Source organism: Plutella xylostella, chromosome 27 (genome assembly GCF_932276165.1).
Source record: "Plutella xylostella chromosome 27, ilPluXylo3.1, whole genome shotgun sequence".
Lineage (NCBI taxonomy): Eukaryota > Metazoa > Arthropoda > Insecta > Lepidoptera > Plutellidae > Plutella > Plutella xylostella.
In genome coordinates this window covers 3,309,050-3,336,280 of record NC_064007.1, presented here as the reverse complement: position 1 = coordinate 3,336,280, position 27,231 = coordinate 3,309,050, and the positions used below count along the sequence as shown (strand labels likewise).

At 40.4% G+C, this 27,231-nt stretch overlaps 1 protein-coding gene across 4 annotated transcripts in view; it reads right to left on the bottom strand.

Annotated features, from left to right (window-relative positions):
* Positions 1 to 27,231, bottom strand: part of LOC105383545 — a 157,816-nt gene that overhangs the window by 90,283 nt on the left and 40,302 nt on the right. The window lies entirely within an intron of this gene.

Here is a 27,231-nt window from a genome sequence, read left to right as displayed (position 1 = left end):
AATCTCGCGATAGCTTGTAACTATTTCTGACGTAAGTAAAATTTTATTCTATGAGTGTTCCCGTAAATGTCATATTTAGCTTAAAATTTATAGTTTGACAGCATTAAAATTTGGATAAAAACCAAAAAACATTATACCTACTTTGAAGTATAATGTACTAGAGTACGCCAGTCATATTAGTTCAGTGTACACCTATAATATTTTATGTTTAATTTACATTAAATTATAAATAAACAATAACATACCTGTCCAATACATCGTCAAATACTCTATCAGATTTATAATATTCGTCTTAATTTTTTATGACATGGTCGTCACAATTTCTCCACTTTTCAGGCGAATAATTAGAGAAAAGCAACTCTAAGTCTTTTATCTCTTTATCTAAGTTAGAGTCAATCGACGTTCTTGCGATCTCGCCTTTCACGTACCGCCACACAAGTTCAATAGGATTCAATTCCGGGTGGTATGGGGGTAGGCGAAGCACGATATGACCATTTTCTTTCAACATTTCATCAATTTTGTAATTTTTCTCTGTGTTTTGCTCATTAATTACTTTCATTAAATCACATAAATTTTGGTTGCTTTTCTAGTTACAAGAACTGACAACTGACGCACTGTCATATGGACTCTTCGTCTTTGTTGTTTACTTTTTCGTATCTGACTGCGCAGTACCAACCTTTAGCCGCGTAGCATGACTGATCCGGTACGCTGTTCTACAAGAAGCCCCTATATTGAGACATTATACGATTTGTTGTTTTTAACGTTATTTTGTTGACGAATTATAGACACCTAATAATACTATAATGATAATATTGAAAAGGCCTCAACACTCATCCTAAGACTAATGGTCTCAGGATCAATTTTCTCATGTGGGTCGCACTCAAATTATGGCAGACTATATAAGACATGTGGCCGCCTCGGCTGCGCGGCCGAGACTGCCGTAACAATGACATGCAGTGCACGCGTTGCCCTTCACCGCTACCCCTCCCGCTACCCGCTGTCGTCTTGGGTACCTCGTCCCCTCCGCGTCTTTCACCCCGCAAGGAGGGTTGCCAAGCAACTTGCCAATCTATAGTTTTACATCTAAGTTTAAAATATTGTATGTTTAAGTTTATGTTCAAGTAATTTAAGTTATGTATTTTTACATTAGTGTGGGCCTTGATTTCTTTAAATAAATTAGGTAATAAGAATTAGCAATAAAAAAGCAGCACTGCTTATCTGCCAAAACCATGGAAGTAATAAGCAACTAGTTACAGTTGTATGTGACACGTTGGGAATTAAGGAAAAGGGTGTTTCAACGAGTAACAGAGTGTGGACTGATGGGAATTTCGAACATAAAATTCCCAACGAGTAACAGTGTGACTGGTTGAGGTGTGACTGGCTGGGAACAAAGGTTACGTAGTACTTATTACTACCATGGCCAAAACAGATGTTTGACATAATATAAGCGATTATTCTTAAGCGGTGACGGTAAGGCAGCTAACATGTAATACAACGAGATAGAGTCGTGGTTTAAGCGGCAGGTTTTTGTTGTAAACTCTTATGTACCTATTATAAAATGTTTTTGGAAAATAAACGAAATAATAATAATAATAATTATAATCTAGAGTGACCCCGGGCTTCTATAAACCACATGGAATTACCAATCCAAGGTGTTCGTTTCCGAATGCGATATTCTTGTGTAAGTAGTTAGGTATTTGTGTTATTGTTATTGAGACAGTTTAAATGTTTTTATTGTGATTGGCAAAAAGTGTCTTATTTTTTTCTAATAGTTTATGTCATTTAAGTTACTCTATTCTATTCTATTCTATTCTCTGTGGGGGTGTAAGTACCTGCACCTGGCTCTCTCGAATGGAACCGTTGTGCATATCCCCAAGGTCTAAACTGCCTAAGCTTGGACCATTTTCCCACCACGCTGGTCCACTGCGGGTTGGTGGGTTCACATATCTAGATTTGCTAGATCTAGATATGCAGGTTTCCTCACGATGTTTTCCTTCACCGTAAGAGCGATGGTATACATTGTACTTAAGTTAAAAGAACTCATTGGTACATGTCAGCGCCGGGATTCGAACCCGCATCTCTGGTGTGAGAAGCGGGCGCTTACCCGACTGAGCTACCACCGCTCCCGACTGAGCTACCACCGCTCCATTTAAGTTACTCTTTTTAATCTGATCTATATTCTTTCACGTCCCTGCCTGCGAGCCCCTTGTAAAGGTGACGGTTTGTTCTACGAATTTGGGGATAATAATAAGTACTTGAAACATATTAATAATTCTATCCAACTCTCGAGTGATAACGTATTAGTACTTAATTATCATATCATTTTTCAAAAAAACCGTTAGAGATGTAGGTACTTTGCATAGGAAGTGTACTCAGAAAACTCGTTAACTTTGGCACGAAGAAACTAAGATGCATCTAAAAAGGTCCTTTTTTCATCGTTGCCTCCTTTCCAACAAAGTGTCTATTACAGGGGAGCGTGGTTGATCTACCCATTAATAAGATGTCCGACAAAGCCGGTATCGTTTAGATTCCATTTTAGAGACCGAATATATCGTTCTGCTGTAAATTTCGGCTGTATTCGGCCTAGGGTTGTCGACCTAAAGTATTATAAAGTTTGTGAGTATGTGTGTATGTTTGTTACTTCTTCACGTCACGTCACGTCGGCTGAACCAATTTTGAAGAATCAATTTTGGTATGGAGTTAGCTGAAACCCTGGATTAACACTTTTTATCCTGGTATTCCCACGAGAAATCTTTTTAAGGCGAAGCGAAGCTCGTGGGAACAGCTAGTATTTTTTATTTTATTTTTATTTATTTTTACTTTTATATTTTTATTTATTTATATGTCGTGGTGGCGTAACGGATAAGGTCTTGACTCTCATTCGTCGTCTCTGCATTGACCTGCAAATAACCCTCTTTCCATTACACACAGTGCACTATTTACGGGACTCCAATTAGGTATATCGCCTTAAAACGTCACTTGAAAATCCAACTTGATCGTGAAAACTTCAATAATACTTACATTTTTACCCCCTTATTCATAAAAAAGTTACTGGACGTTTTAGTTATTGAACTGTTTTGTCACTCTCTGTCAAAGAACAAATTGTTCTCTGTCAGAGAGTGACAAAACGGTTCATTAGCTAAAGCGTCCAGTTACTTTGTTATGAATAAGGGGAGGGGGTTATTCTTTAAAAAGGTCAATAACGCCAATGATAATGTTGTGTGAAAGAATGTTAGTTACAAGCGTAATATTATTGAGATTGGCCGAAGCTAGGCCGAAGCCAGGCCGAAGCCGAAGCGCTCTCTAGTAACAAGTGAAGTCGATTCGACTCCCGTCGACGTTAACGAATTGATCGATGACGGTCTTCCCTCGCATGCCAATGAGTTAAACACTAGAATGTTCGAATTTAAAATTGACAAGTGTGAAGAAGAAGAAGTTAAGGTCAGGACGATAAAATAAATCTAAAATCTACAAAAAAAATATAATAATTCATCATCATTCTTATCATTATTGCTATTGAAAAAGTAGAAAAGAACAGCGTATAAATATAATTTTTTATTATCCAAATATACATCTATATAGAAAAGTCAATGCAATACCTAAAAATACGAAAACATGGCCGTAAAGAGAATAGTTTTTGTAGGGCAGAGGAATGATTAGGTACATGGGTTTATCATAGAAGTTTTTGGTGACTATACCTTTATTGAGTAAAGTTCTGTAGTTACCGGAATTATCAAGAATAGTTTGAACAATTCCATGTTTTAAGCCTTTATCATCCAGTTTACCTTCAACGTTTTCTCTGAGTACTTTATGTTTTAGTTTATCAGCATAAGTTTGGCCTACGTTTGAAGAGTGCGGTTCTCTTAATAATGGTAATTTGGTTTCATTCACGTTTATTGATCTGCTGATGTTTTTATTTTCCAGCATTTCTCTCATCACCATGTTTTTCAGTTTAGTTAAGATAGGCTGACTTAAATTTGCTAAAAAATCTTCTGGGGCTGCTATTTCATAATTTTTACCCATCTGGAAATTATCTGAATTTAAATTCGTTAAGTTTTTGTATCCGTAGTGTTCAATGATTATTTTTGATTTAAAAGTTTTTGAAGTTGTCGATCTTGATGGCGGAGGTTGTGAAGTGTGTCCAGACGGAGTTTTATTCTTTAGTATTACTTGGTTTAACTTTATTGTCCTAACAGGTTTTTCAGTATGCCCCATTCTAAATAAATTACGAGTAGGTACCATCGTTATATTTTTCAATATCTGAGTTGTTGTTTTTACTTGGTTGGTGATATTATATTTGTGTAATGTCCTATTCCTATATTTTTTTGCCTCTATAAATCTTGCCATTAGCTTTTGTAATTCTTTGAACCCTGGTGCGGGTGTCTGTCCCTCTGTTTTGTTGCTTAAATAAATAATAGAATTCATGAAAGTAGATACAGTGGTTGATCTTGTTATAGAATTTTTAGTGTTTAGTTGAATTCGTTTACTTTGCATAGCTTCTGTGGTAATGGTATTTTCAGTGGTTATTTTCTTAAGTAGCTTAATTTTAAACGATATTGTTGCAGTGGTTTTGTCGCTTTCATTGTTCAAATGTAGTTTCTGTGTAACAAATGTTTTTTTTCGAGGCGTTACAGATTTTGTTCTTGATATTATAATTTTTGGTGATGTCAATTCTGGTTTCATATTCATTGTACTAATATTGTTTTTAATCTTTGTACGTTTTGCCATAGATTCTGTTCTTATGGTAGTAAACGTAGTATTTGGAAATAAAACAATATCAGGTACCTTGAATTTATGACTTGCAAGAGCTGAATTTATTTCAGTATGTGTAGTCCTTGTAGGTTCATCGTGTCTGTACTTTTTTTCCCATGAGTCCAGTAATGTTGTTTGGGTTGGTGGAGTTATAATTTGTTGACGCTTTGTATTTTCTATGAATTTATTCTGGATATGTTTATGATTTGGAGACCAATTTGCATCTTCTTCTAATTTGACTTGTTCAAATCCATCGTCAATTTTGTTTTCATAATCTGCATAATTTTTGTCTGTAGAGAGTTGAGATAAGATTAATCTTAAAGGCGTTATGGGAATATCTATTGGAAAGAAAGTTGATTCACTTTTCATCCCATTATCGAATTCTATCTTATCATCAATGAGTGTTGCCTCATACGGTGTGCGCTGTGTTCTCTTTAAATTCTTATTAACTATGTCAGAGTCTGTAAGGGTTAACGTCACTATGGCATCGGATCTTGTCGTTATGGTTTGTCCTATTTCCAGCGAGTTTTCTGTCATAGTAGGAAGCCATACTATTCTATTTGATGTGGGCATACTTTGATACGTCAATACACTAACTTTGTTAAAATTTACATATTCCATTGTATATTTTTCCTTATTTATGTCTGATGCAAGTGTATTTGCATGAGTAACAAAATCTTCTGTTTCAAAAAAATTGCCCTCTATATTAAATGGCTCTTTGTTAAAGAAGCTAGACGAATCAATTACATTTGATGTTAATATTGATATATTTATGCCATGATTTTCCGTATTATTATAGTTAATAAAAATATCATTTTTAGATATGTTGTGTTTGTTACTAAACACAACCTTTGATTCATTGATTTTATTTGATGTATCCAACTCAATATTTTTAGCTATTATTGGAATTATAATGGTCGTCGTTATAATATTATAATTCTCTTTTTTGCTTGAGATATTGCTCAATGATTTTTGCTTTAATTCATTACTATCCAATTCTTCTATTTTGTTTTCTTGGGCATATATTGCACTCATTTTACTAACATCTGATGATTTTTTCTTAGTTTCAGTGGAAAATGAATGAGAGCTTATTGGATTAACTGGCTTTTCAGTTTGTAATGTTCGGGATGAGGATAGTTTATTATGAAATATAAGTTGAAAGGGAGCACAGGACACACTATAACATAGTTTGAACGCGTATACACAGGCGAAAGCGACAAAACAATTTAAAATAAATTTTGTAAATATTTCCATTCTAACCAAATTAACCTTTCCTTACCACTTTACAACAACATAAAAAAACACAGAGCAAGAAAATCACTAAGTATAAACGTTATGGATCGCATGGTAGTAAATATTCTGAGGATTATCTGTAATTTTTTTTGATTTTGATATTTTTTCTAGATAAAGAAACTTTGTAACCGTATACACGAGAAACCCTGTAAAGGCGATGCAAAGCTGTCGCAGAAAAGCTATATTCAATAAAGTGTAGTCGTTTTGTCAAGAAAATGCGATCCCTGTCCCTTACATTTCCCTCATATAAGTAACTTTGCAGTCATCTTCCCAACATCATATTACTTGACCTTACTTACCCTAACATAAAGCAGGGATCAAAACCTTTATGACATAATATTACGCAATTTGAACCTCATAAATTTTCTACCGCCTAAAACCAGTGTGCCTTGCTTTCCCGGACTATTCTATTATAGCTACTACTGCGTACAGCCTAAACGGTCAATATATACTGGTGGCCGCTGGCACAATTTATACAACGAGTATATCAAAACGTTCCATTTTCAATGATTTCATTATTTATTATTTAATGTGGCTGATTGAGTAGATTTAAGTGTGTTTATAGTGGCCTTTATAGGTCACCGACAATCTAGCAAAATATGCAATCGTATCGTGGGACCAGGCTGCTCATATTAGTACGTACCTCTACGTAGGTTGGTATTCGGTATAGTGATTGAGTGAGGAATGACTAGGGCAAAGCAATATGTGTTTGAATTATACAGGGTGTTGCAAAAAGGGTATACTAAGCCGACACCAGCATGTGCAGCATGGTATATCTAAGCCCGAAACTGAAATCAGAATTTCAAAATTCTCGAAAAAAAATATTTATTTTTCATAGAAATTTTGTTGGTCACGTGACTTTTTACTATGGAAAATAATATTTTTTTTCGCGAATTTCCAAATTCTGATTTCAGTTTCGGGCTTAGATATACCATGCTGCACATGTAGGTTTCGGCTTAGTATACCCTTTTTGCAACACCCTGTATACGAATTTACGGTATGAAAAACGGGTTCTTTGATCCTCAAGCTCTATACTATTGGGACTGTCTCATTCGTTTTAATATTTGTCAGCCTCTAGTACGGGTGTAGGCGACGCATTTATGATTTAAATAATTTTATAAATATTCACTGAACATGTACAAACGTATAACACCTGATTGTGTCAAATCATTACATGTGCTGCCATCTATTATTTTTGTGCGCAAATAAAGGCGGCGGTAGTGGAAGCGCGCCGCGATTTTAATAAAACAACTACCCTTTTTTTTTTAGTCCGCAACTAACAGCATCACCATACGCTTGCACCGCCGTCGCATAACCGAATTTCGAGTGTTTTTCTTGTACATCCTTTACAAAGTCTGGTCTTCGAGCACGGATCGTGTCCAGCACAATGTTTGTGACACCTCCGAACAAGAGACTACGCCGAAGGTTGCGCGAGCAAGTCGATGCACACGACGAGACCAAACCCGGTAACGTGGCCGCCATGGAGTTACCTAAGTGTGAAGTTCTAGATCGTGAACCCTGTGTCCCCACCACGTCACGAACCAAAGAGGAGAACATTCACGACCAGCTCCAGAAGAATGCTACACCCTACAAATCCGTTATAGAAGGATCGAGAGCATCGTCGAGGTCAAAGAGGTCAACTGCGTCATCAACCGCCAAGCGCAAACAATTGGAACTAGAAGCTGCCGAAGCTAAGGCAAAAATTCAATTGCTGCTGATAGATAAACGCTTGGAAGCCGATTTAGCCAAGATTGAAGCTGAAGAAGAAGAGTCGGATGAAGACAAGAGCACGACGACTATTGATGATCACCGAAGGTCACAAGTGGAGGAGTGGCTGAACCACAGCCAGCAGGCGGGCCCCGCCGGCGCCACCAGCCGGCCGCCGTCGCCGCCTCCGCCACCCGCGTCTGCTCCGCCGGCCCCCGCGCCGGCCGCGCCCGCTGCAGGTGTCCCCGCCGCTGCACGCCACGCACCTGTCCAGCACCAGGATCAATCATTGTCCAGCATCAAACAACTAGCGCTGGAACTCAAGAATATGATGGTATCATCCCCAGCGCCCCCAGATGAACGCCTCCTCAGTCGCTTATCAACACCCCGTGACCTACCAAGCTTCGGTGGTGATTGTATTGAGTGGCTCCACTTCAAGACTGCGTATGATGAGTCTACCCGTGTGTGCCAGTTCAGTGACTCCGAGAACTTGTGGAGATTGCGCAAAGCACTTCGTGGTGAAGCTCTGGAAGCCGTCACCGACCTGCTGATCGGCAACACACCGCCGGGAGTCGTCATGGAGTCGCTACAATTGAGGTTTGGCCGATCTGATATTATTATTCAACGCATAACTTCGCAACTGAAGAATTTACCTAGCATGCCGACTTATTATCAACAAAATATATTTAATTTTGCTGTAAAAATTAATAACTGCGTTGCATCAATAAAAGCGTTAAATCAAGATGATTATTTACGCAGTCCAGAGCTTGCTACAGCTGTTATGTCGAAGTTACCGAGCACGTTACTAGGTAAATGGACTGATTATGCCTACAGTAACTTGTCACAAAGCATGTCTAAGCTAGAAGTATTAGCTAAGTTCCTGAAACACGAAGCCGAGATGTTGTCATTCGTCGGGATAAGCCAGCCACCGGATAATAAACAAAATAACATTCCACAGAAGCGTGCATACGACAATAAGCCTTATAATCGACCTATTCTCGCCACTACAACTGTTGAAGTTAATGCGAGTCTGTGTAAATTTTGCAAGAAAGCAAACCATTTGTTGCCAGAATGTCGTGTCTTCAAAAGAACAATGCGAAGAGATAGATGGAGATTCGTAAAAATGCACGGACTATGTTATTGTTGTTTAGTCACGCGCCATGATAAGAACAGCTGTGATGCGCCTGTGTGCGACGTCGACGACTGCGGACTCGCACACCACCGTCTGCTACACTGGAAGAAGCCCGGATCAGCTGATGACATTGACCCGAGTTCAATGTCACCGCCGCCGCCGCCGAGAGATACGGTGGCCCACGTCGCCTCCAGCAGTGACGTATCCGCGACGTCATCGGGTGACGTCATGCTCAAAGTGGTTAAAGTGAAATTGTGCGGTCCTAATGGTGTTGTGTGTACCTATGCGTTATTAGATGACGCCGCGTCAGTGTCACTCATAGACTCCGAATTAGCTAACCAGCTCGGACTCGAGGGGCAGCAATCAAGTGCCGTAAAGTTCATTGATGCATTCGGACTAGAGGTGTATCAATCAGACGCGCCCAAAGTGTGTACGTCGATATCCGGCCAAGATAATGACAATAGTTATGACATTACGTTGCGCAAAGTGTCTAAGTTAAACCTACCTATGCAAAACCTTTCTGTTGTAAATAATATTACTTCTGAGCATCTGTTGCATTTAAAGAATGATGTGTGTAATGAAAATGTTGTTCCACGATTGTTAATTGGTGAAGATAATTACTTTCTTTTAGCACCTCTCGATGTAATCCATGGTAACAAAGATGAGCCGTATGCAACGCGCTGCCGCTTAGGTTGGTCCATTCACGGCTATTGTGGTCGCTCTCACTACAATACTCACGTAAGTCAACATATTTTCCATCTCGCTCACTCTGATAGCAACGACAACTTTGATAACAGCCAAATTAATGAATTAAATAACTTGATGAAAGAATATTTTTCGTTAGACTCCATCGGAATATCGACCTTATGTCGCGACAACACGGCTCATTCCAGAGCACTTCATATTTTAGATGAAACTGCGCGACAAATAGGAGAACAATGGGAGGTCGGTTTACCGTTCAAAACTGATAACTTTATTATGCCTGAATCGTACGGTTATGCTCATTCACGGCTACAAATGTTAAATAAAAAGTTTCAGAAGGACACCGGATACGCCGAACACTACCGGAAGGAGATGCACAAGTTGTTCGAGGACGGCTACGCGCGCGAACTCACGGAGGACGAGCTCGCCGCCGACCAAGTATGGTATCTCCCACATTTCGGCGTCCAGAACCCCAATAAACCGGGAAAACTCAGATTGGTATTCGACGCAGCCGGGAAAGTCAAAGGTACGTGCCTGAATGATTACCTACTCACGGGACCTGACTTGTACAACTCACTGCTCGGCATTATGTACAGATTTCGAGAGAATAAAGTCGTAATAACCGGAGATATAAAGGATATGTTCCTCAGGATAAATATTCGGTCTGAGGATCAAAATGTCTTGAGATTTTTATGGCAGGAGCCACCGCCACTGCCCGCCGCGGCCGCGCCCCCCGCGCCGCCCGCGCCGCCCGCGCCCCCCGCGCCGCCGGGCACCCGGGCTCCCACTAGTCCTACTCAATCTCCACTAAAAATATGTACGATGCAAAGTTTAATATTTGGTGCTACATGCTCGCCCTTTATAGCTCAATATATTAAAAATAAAAACGCATTAAAATACGAAGATTTGTATCCTGAAGCCGTACAAGCCATAATTAAAAATCATTACATGGATGATTGTTTGTATTCTTGTGACAGTGCGGAAACTGCAATTAATTTAGTAAATCAAATCTCAACAATTCATAAACACGGAGGTTTCGAGATAAGACGTTGGTCGAGCAACTGTAAACAAGTTTTAGATAACATTCCTTCAGATGCGCTCGCACAGACTGCCATACAAATGAAAGACGGAGCTACGAACATGAGTGAGCGCACATTAGGATTGATATGGCATCCTGCAGAAGATTGTTTCGCCTTTAAGGTATCGTTTTCTCGTGTTCCTCAGGAAGTTCTAGACGGGACTACACCGCCTACTAAAGCTAAAATGTTAGGACTTATAATGTCTATTCATGATATTCACGGGTTCTTATCGCCGTTTATTATAAAAAGTAAAGTAATATTACAGGACGTGCATCGTAGCGGTATAGATTGGAACTGCCACATCCAAGCTAAAGAGTTTAGTAGTTGGTGTAAATGGCTCGATGAATTAAAGTTGTTAGAATCTATACGTATACCGCGTTGGTACTTAAGCGACGATAACTGGACTGAATGTTATTCAGTAACGGAGCCCGAATTATGCGATAAGAAGATCGTAAATAATACTCAGATGCATATTTTTTGCGACGCATCCATTAAGGCATATGCTACGGTCATATTTTGGCGTTTTACTCGGTTTGATGGTCGAGTTAAGGTTTGTTTTGTAGGCAGTAAATGTAGGGTGACCCCTCTTCGGCCTGTTTCAATTCCACGATTGGAATTGCAGGCAGCGTTACTGGCCGCGCGACTCGCACATACTGTACAGACTGAGCACAAGGACATCCAGCCAAACCAGCGATTCTTTTGGACAGACTCGAGCACCGTGCTGCAGTGGCTGCGCAGCGACCCGCGCGGCTACAAGCCGTACGTGGCGCACCGCCTGGGCGAGCTGGACGAGCTGGCCGCGCCCGCCGAGTGGCGCCACGTGCCCTCGCGGCTCAACGCGGCCGACGTGGCCACGCGCCCCGACGCGCCGCCGCTCGCCCTCGCTGACGCGTGGTTCCAGGGACCCGCCTTCCTCCGCCGTCCCGAAGGAGAATGGCCTAAGGACCTCAAGACATGCAAGATCGTAGACGAAGCCGCTTGCGAGGAGAGAAATATTAATCTAGTCGTATCACGTGACACTTCAGTCGCCCCAGATGCGTTACGGCTACCTAATGAAAATAATATTTCTAAGTGGACCACTCTATTGCGAAGTACTGCACGAATTCTATTGTTATTTAGAAGACCGAAGGGTGATTATTGCCTAGACGTGGATTTAATGCGGAAAGCTGAGACTTTAGTCATACGCAAATCGCAACAAGATGCCTTTGGTCAAGAAATCGAATGTCTTCGGAACAATAAACCTTTGCCATCTAACAGTCGGCTGATGAAACTGACTCCATATCTAGATGACGACGGGTTACTTCGTGTAGAAGGTCGAATCGACAAAGTGACAGGTGTGAGTACTTCGACCACGCGCCCCGCCATCCTCGACGGCAAGCACCGAGTGACGCAGCTGCTGGTGGAGCACGAGCACCGGCGCGCGCTGCACGGCGCCCACGAGCACGTCGTGAACGAGCTGCGCCAGCGCTACTGGGTGGTGAAGCTGCGCAGCGCCGTGCGCGCCGCCGCCGCGCGCTGCCCGCTCTGCCGCCGCCGCCGCGCCGCGCCCGCCGCCCAGCGCATGGGGCCGCTGCCCGCAGCGCGCCTGCAGCACCACAGGCGACCTTTCAGCTGCACAGGTATCGACTATTTTGGTCCGATGGAGATAACAGTAGGCCGCAAGAGACAGAAGGTCTATGGTGTGTTATTTACATGCCTCACCATCCGCGCTATTCATATTGAGTTAGCTGAGAGCCTCACAACTGATAGCACAATAATGGCCCTGCGAAGAATGATTGGCCGCAGGTCCACACCGAGCGTAATCTGGTCCGATAACGGGACCAACCTTCGAGGAAGTGATGCGGAACTACGCCAGAGTATACGGGAGCTGAACACCGAGAAGCTACGCGAAGATGGCCTCAGCAGAGGCATAGAGTGGAGGTTCATTCCACCAGGTGCGCCTGAGATGGGCGGCGCCTGGGAGAGGATGATACGAACAGTAAAAACAGCCTTGAAAGTTGCGTTAAAGGAACGCGCTCCACACCGAGAGACACTATCAACCCTGTTGGTTGAAGTGGAAGGGCTAGTCAATAGTCGTCCGATCACTCACGTATCCACGGACCCCAACTACCCGGAAGCCCTAACTCCGAATCATTTTTTAATCGGAACTTCCTCTAACGGCCCAGCTTTCGGTAAATACGATGACGGCGACCTCTGCCTTAGGAAACAGTGGCGTATAGCGCAGCGTCTAGCTGATATGTTTTGGAGTAGGTGGATAAAAGAGTATCTTCCAACTCTGTTACCTAGGCAGAAATGGCAAACTGACGAAAGAGCGTTGCGAGTTGGAGATTATGTTGTATTGGTAGATACTAAAGTAGACCGTGGTTGTTGGCGCCACGGAGTAGTGAGCGCGGCGCACGCCGGCGCCGACGGCCGCGTGCGCGTGGTGGACGTGCGCACGCGCGCCGGCGTGCTGCGCCGCCCCGCCACGCGCGTCGCCTTGCTCTCACCTATTGATTCGTAGTGCTGTTGACTCATATAATTATTTTGTTGTTTGTATAAACTTAATGTAAGATTTATAAGTACATTTGTTGGTATTCGTCAATCAGCACTAGGGGGCGGTATTGTAGGCGACGCATTTATGATTTAAATAATTTTATGAATATTCACTGAACATGTACAAACGTATAACACCTGATTGTGTCAAATCATTACATGTGCTGCCATCTATTATTTTTGTGCGCAAATAAAGGCGGCGGTAGTGGAAGCGCGCCGCGATTTTAATAAAACAACTACCCTTTTTTTTTAGTCCGCAACTAACAGCATCACCATACGCTTGCACCGCCGTCGCATAACCGAATTTCGAGTGTTTTTCTTGTACATCCCCTACAACGGGCATTGCAATTACGTAAACGAAAAAAGTTTTGGTTTTCTTATGTCACCTGCATCCATTATCCGTCGAAAGTTTAATGATAGACCGTTAGATACGGCACTTTATATGCGAGAAAACTGAAACTTTTATAGTTTTCGACAATCTATCATCAAAATATCCTTCCACCCTAAGGTTGTCTTAAAAAAATTGCTTTAAGCGATAAGACCGCCATTTTTGTACATATTTGTTAGTATTTAAGTTATGTAAGTTTCTTTTATGTGTGTGTACAAATAAAGAATATTCTATAGAGGATGTTGCAAAATTGGTATACTAAGCCGATACCTACATGTGCAGCATGTTATATCTAAGTCCGAAACTGAAATCAGAATTTTGAAATACGCGATTTTTTTTTTCCATAGTGATTTACGTGACCAACAAAGTTTCTATGGAAAATGTTTTTTTTTCGCGAATTTTCAAATTCTGATTTCAGTTTCGGGCTTAGATATAACATGCTGCACATGCTGTTGCATGTAGGTTGTATGCTGCTCCAGTAGCTACGGCGCCCCCCCGCGTCCCTCCAGCAGCTATGGCTCCCCCTCCAAGCCTTCCAGTAGCTACGGAGCGCCCCCGTCCAGACCTTCTAGCAGTTACGGAGCGCCCCCTCCGTCGTCCAGCTACGGAGCGCCGTCCAAGTCCCCATCTAGCTCCTACGGCGCCCCGCATGTAGGTTTCGGCTTAGTATACCCTTTTTGCAACACCCTGTATATCTATACATTCTATATATCTCTACTACAGTACACATCTACTGCGTCACACGTAAAGGACTTTAAAAATAATAAAATTGTTGCTGGAACTTTACTACGCACGCCTACGCGCGTAGCGTCGTAGTATTAGCTACGCGGCCGCTACGACGCTACGACACTACGCCGTAGTACATCTATCCTTCTCATCTGCCGCGCCGGGTGTGACTGAGACAACAGGATAGGTTCTATGCAGTGGAATTAAGGTTCATTCTGAGATTGCGGATAAGCAGCGGTTTCATTGTATAAGGAAGTGGTTTTTAATGCAGATACTTTAATAAAGATTTGCAGTTGGGTGTTAAAATGCGTCAGTTCATAAAATATTTTTTTTTGTACGCGTTTGTGTTTTGCCATGTTTACTCATAAACAAATAAATTTTTGGACTAAAATCCAAAAAACCAATAAAGGAAATATAATTTTACTAGCATGAAATACAAAAAAGTTAAGAATTATCTCACTTCTCACATTTATATACAAATGATAATACACACGATAACAATTAAAAAACACCAGTAACATACCACATGGCAATGGCAGGTGAAATTCATCATTGCTCACGAGTGAACATAACATATTACGCTTACCATATTACTTATGGAAAGACTACAATAGCCAAGCCTTTCTATGCTAGATAAGACAAAACATGGGGCAAATAAAGTAGGTTATTTTCTTTGATCAAAGCAATTTAGAACCATATTAGTCTCCATCACGCAAACTGTCGCTTAATAAAATCTCATATTTGTTTTTTATATCACAAAAAACATCAGAAAAGTTGACAACATTGAACTGGTAAGAGACATGGTATATTTGGCCTCCGTTACAGGCTACTATCAGCTCATCTGCTTTGATCTTAAGGCTCAATTTCGGTTGGTAAGGCCAAATCCGCAGCAATGCGCATTTAAAAATGCAAATACTACATTAACAGGTAGCTATAATAATATTTTTCAACTTACCATCCGTCGTTGAAGTTATATTCATCTTGAATGCGATTGAAGACAAGTTTTTCAACACCAAAAACTTTGATCTGCTTAGCTTATCACCGTGCTCAAAGCACACTTCAATTCCAAATTCGAAAGTCAGATTAAAATTTCAAAATCAGAATCCGCTTTTGTTTTTCTAATTAGCACCGCGACAAGATGCAACCAGCCAGCGCCAGCGAAAACAAATTTATAAACACGAGAGCAAAGAGTTCGGATACCGCGCCGCACGGCACGCCGTATTGCGGATAAAAACCACGCGCTATAAAAAACTCGTTTCGTCTTTTAACACCTCAAAAAACCACCATGTAACACTGGCCACTCAGAATTCGAACATTAACAACTCACGCACGCGAAACGTCAGTCAAACATTGGCGCCAAACACTTGACAGATCGCTGATTGATTCGACCGTTCGGAAATGCAACTCGCGGGAGACCTTTCGATGCTTCGATGCGCTGGGTGTTTCGTCCAGAAACTGATGAGTCAGCGAAGAGGTTGCTTCTTGCGAGCAATCCGGAGCTTTTTGATAGTGTAACGACAAAACAAATAGGCTGGAATGAGTTTGACACCGCGGGCATGCGCAGTAGCGACTGCCCTATGCGTATTTTGTTAGGACGCGACTACTCAACTTGTTTGGTAAGGTTTTGTAAAAAAGTTATAAAACTAGTATAAAGCTATGATAAAATCAAAACCAAGAGTTATAAACTACAGTAGGTACATTGTTAAAAAGTAATCAGTATCACATCCAACAAAATAAAATTTAGCTACTTGGTATTTAATTATAAGTAATCGTACTAGAACTGACACATTTTGCGTTAGTTGCAGTTTCTGAAGGTTACAGTATAACGCTGTCTACAGTATCAAGGAGCCATTTAGACCATGCAGTATTGTATCTAAAAGAAGTTAACTGAGGATGACATAGATAGATATGACAGATAAATTATTATAGGTACATACATATTAACACCCAAGATCCGAATACAAATATGTTAGGCTTTCAAACAAATATCGGCCCCGGCCGGGAATCTAACCCGGGACCTAAATAAAATATGTTTTTTTTAATATTTCTGTAATAAACATAAAGTGTAAGTACCTACCTATAAATATAAAGATAACTGACCGTCAAGATTAAAAAATAAAAATGACAGCTTGCTCTCACATTTACAGTAAAAAAAAACAAAATAAATATTTGAGTTCTTTTTTTGAAAATAACTTAATCGTGAACGCTCCTCTATATCTGCAGCGCCGGGCACGCTCGGCACAGAGAGAAACACTTCAGATAGTCATCTGTGGTTTGACAGCTTAGATTCACAATGTACGAACTAGATGGTTCACATACAAAAACACAAACAGTCCGCATTTTGTTTACTGTCAAACCGTTTTAAGTTCAACCTAATGATATTACACTTATAGACTAGAAAGCAAGCACAATAGGCGGCCTCATCGCTAAGAGCAATATATTGCAGGCAACCTTATAAAATACAGTAACAAAACTAATAAGTACATGTTCAAGATTTCACAGTTTGCATATAAAATTAAATAAAACTACAGCAGTCATCTCGGGACACAGAATACGTATCTGTATGTAGGTCAGAAGTCAGAGTGTCGAAAGTTCAGGAGCTTTGACAGGCAGGTATCAAAAGAACTCCATAGGGACTTTATATACAAAACAAAACACTACATCCCGCGTGCTTGGCAAGCTAAAGTGTAGTTGCCATTTATCAATAAGCACGAATTGTATGCATCTTACTGGAAAAATTATGAATATTGGTAATAGAGATTCCTAGAGAAATCAGACACAGTGGCCCATTGTTTGATTATAAGTACAGAAAAGTATGGGGACGAAAGGTATTCTGTTTTTTTTGCAATCTACCTAAAATCATAGAAAAAAAGTTGTTCAGAACGAGTCACTTTAGTAACAGCCTGTACAAAGAATTTTAAAAATTAATGTAGGTCAAAATATTACTGAGGTATTTTTTATTGTTATTAACTAATACTCATATAATTAACAACTAGGTATTATATAATAACTTAAGCCTAATAATAAAGAAGACACTATAATACAAACTAAACTATGTAGATAACTAAAACTATAGGAAATATTAAGTACTCAGTTAAAATCCCAGAATACGAATAAAACTCATCCAGTAACTTATTGAGATTGTCTCCCACAAACGTTCATTCGCTGCTTGTTGTGTAAGTTCTTCTGCCCACAAAAAGATGGCGCTTATTTATACACTTCAGTAAATAAAAGTTAATTTGTGTTTAGGCAAGTTTGTATATTGTCATTTCACAAAGCTTGTGTAATTCATGTATGTACAGAGCGGTGGTAGCTCAGTCGGGTGAGCGCCCGCTTCTCAATCAAGAGATGCGGGTTCGAATCCCGGCGCTGACATGTACCAATGAGTTCTTTGAATTTATGTACAATGTATACCATCGCTCTTACGGTGAAGGAAAACATCGTGAGGAAACCTGCATATCTAGATTTAGCACATCAATCTAGATATGTGAACCCACCAACCCGCAGTGGACCATCGTGGTGGGAAATGGTCCAAGCTTAGGAAGGCAGTTTAGACCTTGGGGATATGCACAAAGGTTCCATTCGAGAGAGCCAGGTGCAGGTACTTACACCCCCACAGAGAATAGAATAGAATAGAATGTATGTACAGTCAGCAAAAGAGCAACATTGGCCACCCTAGAGCAAACACCTTAATTTTATGAAGCACTGACGTTAAAAGTGGCATAAACATTGAACAATACTTGACTTATATTATAGAGCTTGTTTGTACGTTTCGATAAAATATTATTTGATAAGGATAATTCCGCCTTGGGTCTAGTGTGCCTAGGTGAAACACTAACTTTCAGTTAAATGTGTGTTTCCATGAAAATAAACACAATATTATAAACTAAGAAGTTAAGCGATACTTTTAAAATCCCCTTCGGCATTTAACTGGAATAAGAAAAGCGGATAAGTCAAGTTTACAGCGACAAACAACTTAGTAAGAAAGTTAGTAAATTTATTCCTTAAGTAGTAAAACTTCATGTGCCCACAAGGAAAAGGAACTTACCATACCATGACACAGTTCGGAAAGTAAAACATGCATGCGGCAGGCAACGTGTTAATATTAATACAACTGTGGCGACGAACGTTGTTAAATAAGATATTAACTTAGTTTTCAAATTCAGGTAAGTACTTAATTTTATTTTGCTATAAAAGTGTGAAATTCACACTGTTTTTTATTCGTTAATTTCCAAAAATCGTAGAATAAAAGTTTTTCAGAATGACCCCTTTCGGCTTAGTATAGCCTTTTTGCAACACCCTGTAGAACAACGCGGACTCGGGTGTTGCGGGAATGTGATTTCTTGGCGGACTGCAGTTTTTCGTTTTTAACAAGCTAGATTAACCCTTAAGTCACAATCTGACGCGAGAGCCAGCTGCACTATGTTCAACCGATTTCACACCTTCATACATTACACATATAGTTTATAATGAACTAGCTGTTTCCGCGAGCTTCACTTCGCCTTAAAAAGTTCTCCCGTGGGAATTCCGGGATAAAAAAATTGCCTATGTTCTTTCTCAGGGTCTAGCTAGACCATATGTATACCAAAGTTCATTCAAATCTGTTCAGTAGTTTTGGCGTGAACGAGTAACAGACAGACAGACAGACACAGTTACTTTCGCATTTATAATATTAGTTAGGATATTTTTTTTATCAAAACTAAGCTTCACTTAGCTTTCATTTCAGTGTAGTTTGGCCCTTAAAGAAAGGCATTATATATTGTCATTGTGTTTAATTAGAGTGTGCTCTGTACTCGGGCCCTCGGGTCAAAAGCTAAAGGCTTTAAGGACTAATCCCTTAATACCTTCAGGATTTATAACAATGTTTTTTGAACGTCAAACATATTTTTTTGTAACATAATATATTATTAGGAGTAATTTGGTGATTTTCTCAGTGGAACCTTTTCATTCACCGTGAGTGTAGTTGGGTTTGATAATTTGGTTGAGCACCACAGTCGAAATCACTTTTAATTTCAATTTGTTTTTATACTTTATATGTATACAAGGTGGACCAAAATAAGTCATCCGATGTTGTTTGGCTCTCATTTTATTTCTAAATGAAAAACTTCGAAAATAGTATATCGATCAAATGGGCGCCGTTACAATTGATTGCCATGCGGTCTCGTTTTACGGCATTTTTCATCACTTCAGCGAGAACTTCGGGCGACCGATTCTCGCACTCGTGTCGAATCTTGTCCATAAGGGCTCCCAGAGACTTGGGCTTATTCACATAAACACGGGACTTCAAAAAACCCCACAAAAACCGTCTGAAACGGTTAAAACGGGCAATATTGCTGGGAAAATGACAGATAAAACGAAAAAAAAGGCGACCCGAAAATCCAATATACGCAATTATTTCGCGTATCCTGCATTTGTCTAGTCCACTAATATCAAAACAGATTTGAAATTGGCGGCCATTTGCACAAATGAGAGCAACTCCTAATAGGGTGATGACTTTTGGCCCACCTTGTACTTAATTTCAAACTGTCATTAAGTTGAACTTAAAACCGTTTGACTTTTTGCTTTGTTTTTTTTATGTGACACACCATCTTGTTCGTACTCTTTTATCCACCAACATAGGTTGGCTGGAAGAAATTGATTTTTGGCAATAAGCCCGCCATTGTATGCTTTTACTGTGTTTTTCAATTGTTGTGTATTTATATTATGTTTCTGTGTGCAATAAAGTGTTTAAATAAATAAATATATTGTTAATCTAAGTTGACAACCCAGTGAGACACTCATTACATTATTACTATTGTCCATTTAACACTCCTATAGCGCCAGCAGCTGCACAATCAACGGCGTAAAATCAACATTTGTACCCAAAATCTGACTAATTACTTAACTCTTTGAGCAAACAAAGAAAATCACGCAACAAAACCCGAGGCCTGTAAGTTTAATCAAGAAATACGGAGCGGGGCGAAACAGCCTTTAATAGATAGACAATAAAGGCGGATGAATCTATGACAGACTATAGATGTTCGTATTAAATTGTATCGGCTTGGTACAAAGTGGGGAACAGTATAAGCTAAGTTAGTTAAATACCCCTAGAATATTAAGGGTCTGTTCCACAATGTCTGGTTAGTGGCTACCTGACGGATAAAATACATGCTGTCACTTTCTGTTATTATTTTTTAGACAGTGACAGCATGTATTTTATCCGACAGGTAGCGCCTAACCAGACATTGTGGAACAGGGGCTAAAAGTTACTTTTGAACTGATAATGCAGAATCTTGATGTTGAATTTGTATTATCCCCAGAATAACAACCGATTTGGCTAGCCGAATAAGTACGTTTTAAAAGTAATAATGCAGATATTAAAGAATTGATCTTTAATCTAGAGTTCTGCAACGGAAACTCTTTACTTTGAACATGATAAAATAGCATCCCTACAATCACCTAAAACTAAGTGTGTAACGGGGTGGCTTCGGGAGCAATGAAAGACGGTGGATACGGATACTATGAACTATATTCAATTACTGAATGATAAGAGTATTGACAAAGTTATGACGCGGATACCTATTAGAACCGCCCAGAAGGGACCGCCGAGGCGATGCGCTCGTCTGTGCAAGTTAGACTGCACTCTTGTATAGGTACCTGGCCCGAAAACGTTCCAATAGAGGAAGCAAATCCGTGCGCAAAATATCTATAGACGAGTGAGTATCTAAGTGAAGCTCGATACAAACAAAATGTTCTTCGGCCCATATAAGTTAATTCGTAAACGAAACCATACCGCGATGTAGAAACGTTACACCAGCGCCATCTAGTTTTCACTATGGGAACTAATCTTTTCGTTACAGGCTCCCCCTCTGTCCGGAAAATCGTCCCGATGCGCGGACAGTTTAGTTGGACGTGTTCTTTCTAGGTCTTCCCCGTCCTCGCTTCTGGGTTACATTTGCAGATGGTTCTGTTTGTTTCCTTGGTCTTCCGCGACTTCTTATGGGTTGGATAGGAGCAGGCAGCGATTCTCTTTCAGGTTCTCCTCTGAATGGTTTCAGTGCTGAGGCGTGATATACGCCAATGACTTTATCCGGGAAGGCTGGGTCTGCAATTTCGTAGGAAGCAGGGCCGTGTCTTTTGAAAATTATGTATGGGCCATCTCGGCGTGGAGAAAATTTTGCCGAAATTCCACGAGCCGCTCTGCTGATTGGGTGAATAGTAGCTAGCACCATATCTCCTGGGTTGTAGGCTACACTCTCATCTCTGGTTTTGTCCGCATACTTCTTTCTAGCTTCTTCTTTATTTTCATGAACCTCCTGAGCTATTTGAAGGGTTCTTGCCATATCTCGCAACTTTGGCGTAATCTCAGGTATGAAGTTCTCAGTGGCTACTATTTGCTTGAAGTCATGTACGTTGTCTTCAGGGGTCCGTAATTCTCGTCCAAACGTTAGGTATGCGGGAGAGAATCCGGTTGAAGAACAGTTGGCTGTGTTCATCGCGAATCGGATAGTAGGGAGATGTTCAGACCAACTTCTATGGTTTTCTCCGACTAGTATTGACAACTGCGTCTTTAACTCTCTATTCTTTCTTTCTACTGGATTTGCCTCGGGGTGATAGACTGGGGTGAAGGTATGTTTTATTCCGAAGCAGTAGGTTACTTGCTGCATTACGGCACTAACAAATTGGCTGCCATTGTCACTTAGAAGCCTTCGCGGGACTCCGTAGCGTAGGAACACTTCATTAATAAGCACGTTAGCGCAATTTTCAGCGGTAGCTTGATGTAATGCAAATAGTTCTATCCACCTGGATGCCACGTCTTCGATTATCAGTATCCAGGTTTTCCCATCATGGGTTTCAGGTAAGGGACCAAACAAATCAAAGGAAACTATCTCAAATCTTCGGCTTAGTGGGTTTGTTTGCAATAGTCCAGTAGGTTTTGTATTTGAAGGTTTATACCTTTGGCATGCTAAGCAGTTTTTTATGTAACTATCTATATACTTCCGCATTCCTTTCCAGAAATATCTTTGTGAGATCCTGAGAAATGTTTTCTCAACCCCATAGTGTCCGGCTCTTGCATCATCGTGATATGTGGCCAGAACATTGGCCCATTCGTGAGATGGCACGACAAGTAACGCATCATCGGCTTCCACATATGGACAGTTTCGGTACAGTAACCCATTGTGCATGAGGTATCCTTTATTACTCCAGTACCGTGCGTTTTCATCGTCGTCGTTGGATTCCAGGACAGTTATGATCTTAGCGACATCGGGGTCCTTTAGTTGCTCTAGTCGGATGTCGGCAGGGCTACGGGTAGGCATATCTACGCTCACCGTGCAAATACCGCATTCTGCAGTTGTATCAGGTGTGCAACAGGGTCGTGACAGCGTGTCAGCCACTACGTTAGTTCTGCCAGGTGTGTATTTTATGGTTATATCGAAAGCCTGTAGTTGTAATGCCCATCGAGCAAGTCGGCCCGTCGGGGACTTTAAGTTCATCAACCATTTGAGGACTTGGTGATCGGTTACCACTATAGTCGGTACTCCTTCTATGTAGCCGCGAAATTTGGAGATAGCCCAAATTACTGCCAATGCTTCTCGCTCGGTGGTAGTATAATTCCTTTCAGCAGACGTCAGTAATCGGCTCGCATACTCCACGGGGTGCTCGTCTTCACCCTCCCCCTGTACTAAAACTGCTCCGATGGCATAGGAACTAGCATCAGATTTTATGATGTAGGGTTTAGTTAGGTCGGCCTGCCTCAAAACAGGAGCGGAGGTTAGTCGGCGCTTCAATTCATTGAACGCATCGTTTTCGGAGATGTTTTCTGTCTTCTTAAACACCTCGATCGCCGATATGAACGCCTCTACCCTTCCAGAGTCTCTACATCCGTTGAAGTTAGCTCTACATGTGTTGAAAGAGCCGTCTCTCTTCGATGCGAGAGTTGTTAACAGTTTCTCGAACTGCTCCGTGGATAGATTTGCCGTGGCCATTTTTGTCGTCGTTCCACCGGTGGTCGCTACCCTTCCAGACTTCGTTACGTATGTTGCTTTTTCAGCCCTCACGTTTTGCGCCAGTTTGTAACGGGGTGGCTTCGGGAGCAATGAAAGACGGTGGATACGGATACTATGAACTATATTCAATTACTGAATGATAAGAGTATTGACAAAGTTATGACGCGGATACCTATTAGAACCGCCCAGAAGGGACCGCCGAGGCGATGCGCTCGTCTGTGCAAGTTAGACTGCACTCTTGTATAGGTACCTGGCCCGAAAACGTTCCAATAGAGGAAGCAAATCCGTGCGCAAAATATCTATAGACGAGTGAGTATCTAAGTGAAGCTCGATACAAACAAAATGTTCTTCGGCCCATATAAGTTAATTCGTAAACGAAACCATACCGCGATGTAGAAACGTTACACCAGCGCCATCTAGTTTTCACTATGGGAACTAATCTTTTCGTTACAAGTGTGTATTTTGAACTACATTTCTTTTAACTTGTACCGTATAGACGACCGAATGGCGTAGTGGTTAGTGACCCTGACTACTGAGCCGGGTTCGATTCCCGGCTGGGGCAGATATTTGTTTAAACACAGATATTTGTTCTCGGGTCTTGGATGTGCCCGTAAAATGGCAATAGGCCCGCCCCCTATTACATTGGGACTAACATAACACTCTGGCGAAAAGTGGGTGCAGCAATGCACCTCTGCCTACCCCGCAAGGGAGTACATTAGTACAAGGCGTGAGTGCGTGTGTTTTTTTTTTTGTTGTACCGTATAGCCAATTTCAATTTTTTATTCATCCATCCAAAGGTTGTGTGGCAGATATCCGCTTTTGGGGTGTATAAATAAAGATTATTCAATCTATCTTAATGAGCGGTTTTAAGGGTTTTTGTAAGAGTAAAGTACTGTTCATTGACACCGCTCGTATTGACTGGATGGTGTCATTAGAGGAAATAGACCCGGCACGACCCCATGTTTACCAATGAGCTGATACAACGAGATAATGTAGATGAGGTCGTCATCCATTGACGGCTCTCCAAGCGACACTGATTGTAAGGATCTGCCAGCGCCGTAAATGTACGCTCGTTATCGTAAACAGCCGTGATGTATTTCTCTGCTAACTCATTTCATTCCGACATTTTGAATAGCGAATGTATATTGTTGCATATAAGAATCCACATGCTATTGCATTTTCTCTTCCATCCAAAGGTTGTCTGGTAGAAATTGCTTTAAGCAATAAAACCGCCTTTTCTGTACTATGTTACATATAAGTTGTGATTTTGTAATGTCTTCTTTAATGGTGTAAAATAAAGAGTATTCTATTCTATTCGCTTGCTATTTGAACTTCATACATGTAACCAGGCAACCAGTGTGTCAAAAAAAAGGTCTCGACAAATAACACCTAACTTCAACCACTGACTTGTTATTTTGAATTAGTTTGGTTATAAGATTTTTGACTGTATTCATTGGTACAATGGCTCTCATCAGGTAACGGTTGGACACCAAACAAATTGCGTACAGTTTTTTCTATGTGGTGTCACATGTTGTTCGTATTTTGTTTATCTTAGTATAAAGTACAGTCTGTGGCCAGAATCCAGACTTTCACAGTGCACAGCCAAGTACTCAACTAATGACGGCTGAATGGTGTAGTGGTTAGTGACCCTGACTGCTATGCCGAAGGTCCCGGGTTCGATTCCCGGCTGGGGCAGATATTTGTTTAAAGACAGATATTTGTACTCGGGTCTTGGGTGTTGATATTTATATTTACTATGTATCTATCTATGTATTTGTGTAGATATATCAGCTGTCCGACACCCATAACTTAGCTTCTCCCTAGCTTGGGGTCGGATGGCCGTGTGTGAGATGTCCCCACATATTTATTTATTTAATGCACCCTTGAGTCAGTCCTTAGTATCATAAACTTATCTGTTTAAATTATTACATCTACCCGAGCAAGTAAGTTTTCTGTACAAGGCACTGATAAGCTAATCTTGACTTGATAATTATGTGGTAAGTTCTAATCAAGTTATATCTTGTTGAGTGCTTTTATGATACTTCGGAGTTTGTTAGGGATATCTTGTAGCATAACTTTAGGGTGTTCTCTTTATCAAAATAGGAGGGTAGGTGAGATTGTTGAAAAAGTAGGTACGTACATTGATACTATCAAGATGTAGTATGCAATTAAAGGTGACAATAGGCTGCCGACGACAAGACAAGTCGCAACGTCACATCTATTTTCGATGTATTTCTTTGATAACATAACCAACGTTTAACACCCCGGACATTGAACACAAAAAGGCGAATAACTCTTGAATATAAAATATGGATAAGAATACTGGAAGAAAATAAATTTATTGTGGTCTAATTTTTATGTTTATTATGTAAGTATTTGTGGTATTTTTCATCAATCTCAACATCTAATCTACTTCCCATGGTGAAAAGGGATGAGACAAGTAATTTCAGGTATTATCCACATATTAAATATCTACTCTAAATCTTTTACAAAGTTTTCGAAAATAATAAACATCTTCTTACGCTCTTAGGAGCTTACAACTTTTTAAGTTAGCTTTTAAATATGAGCTTACCTCAAACTTTGTCTCTTAGGTGTCATTATGGAAACGTTTAAAAGTTAAGTTGCTTGGTACACAAAAACACATTTAAAAAACATACAAAGATAAAAAAGTTATTGAACCCAACATTTTATTGCTTCATATCACAATTCTGATTATTAAAAAAAAATCTATACATTAAAAAATGCAATGTTTGCTATAGAAGTCAAAGTCTCCAAGTAAAAGCAGATAAAAAAATAGAAAGGTTGGTAAGTTCGAACCATTACTGCACATTTATTTTTACACTTATTACACACCTGTATAGATTACGTCACTCAAGACAGATGGTTGGGGCGCGTGTATAAAATGCAAAAGTATTTTTTCGCGACGCGACGCAATATAAATGATCTTTATGAATAATATGGTGGAATTTTAATGCGAAATGATGCTGCTATCAGGAAAATGACGAGGGATTTCAGTCTATTACAACCGGCTTCTTCTTCTTAGCGTAATGCAATGATAAATCTGAACTAGGGTTTGTCATTTCAGTTAGAGGACTGGCCAGTCAGAAAAGCATAACTCGCTGTTTGCCTAGTGCGTGCCGGATGTATGTACTTATATTAAAGTAGGTACATGTAGGCTGCTTTTGTGCACTTCGGTATTTTATGTAAGAAGATAGGTACAGTCAGCTGCAAAAGTAGCTGTACACTTTTGTACCTTGTCAATCTGAAACTGCCTATCCTTTAATTCAAAGATTGACGGTTCGTCAGTTTGACAAGGTACAGAAGTGTATAGCTACTTATGCAGCTGACCGTATATATATAACATAATATATGTTGTTGACCATTACCGACTTTTAAATTTGTAGACCTAGCTATTGTTAGGACCGAGAATCTGTAACCTATTCGCATCCGTATCTATTCAAACTGAGTTTAACTAAAGTATATCTGAAGTCTTAACCCGACAAGAACTCTTAACACTTCCGGGGACGCGCGTCTGTTAACACGTTTCGCGCCGTGCGTGACAACACCCGCTATAATGAAATTAAAGTTAGACGGCGGGTTTCGGGAATGGTGGGAGTCTCAAATATTGCGTGTGACGAATTTTAATAAATAGTCGTCCACACGCGACGTAGCTATCGCTACATTAGCCGTCGTTGTGGCAAAATAGTGTGGTGTTTTTGAAAAGCTTTTCCGATTATGAATCCTGCAGTCACTGAATAACTAGGTGAATATAATATCCCATCAAAAACAATACTTGTCAAAAAAAAAACAAGTCTCGTAACTCAGTTGTTCTACGGTAAAAAGTTGTGAGATCCATTTATTTCCAAGTCTTATCCACGCACGTATCTCAATATTAAAAATCTTGAATGTTTTATATAAATATATTGACTT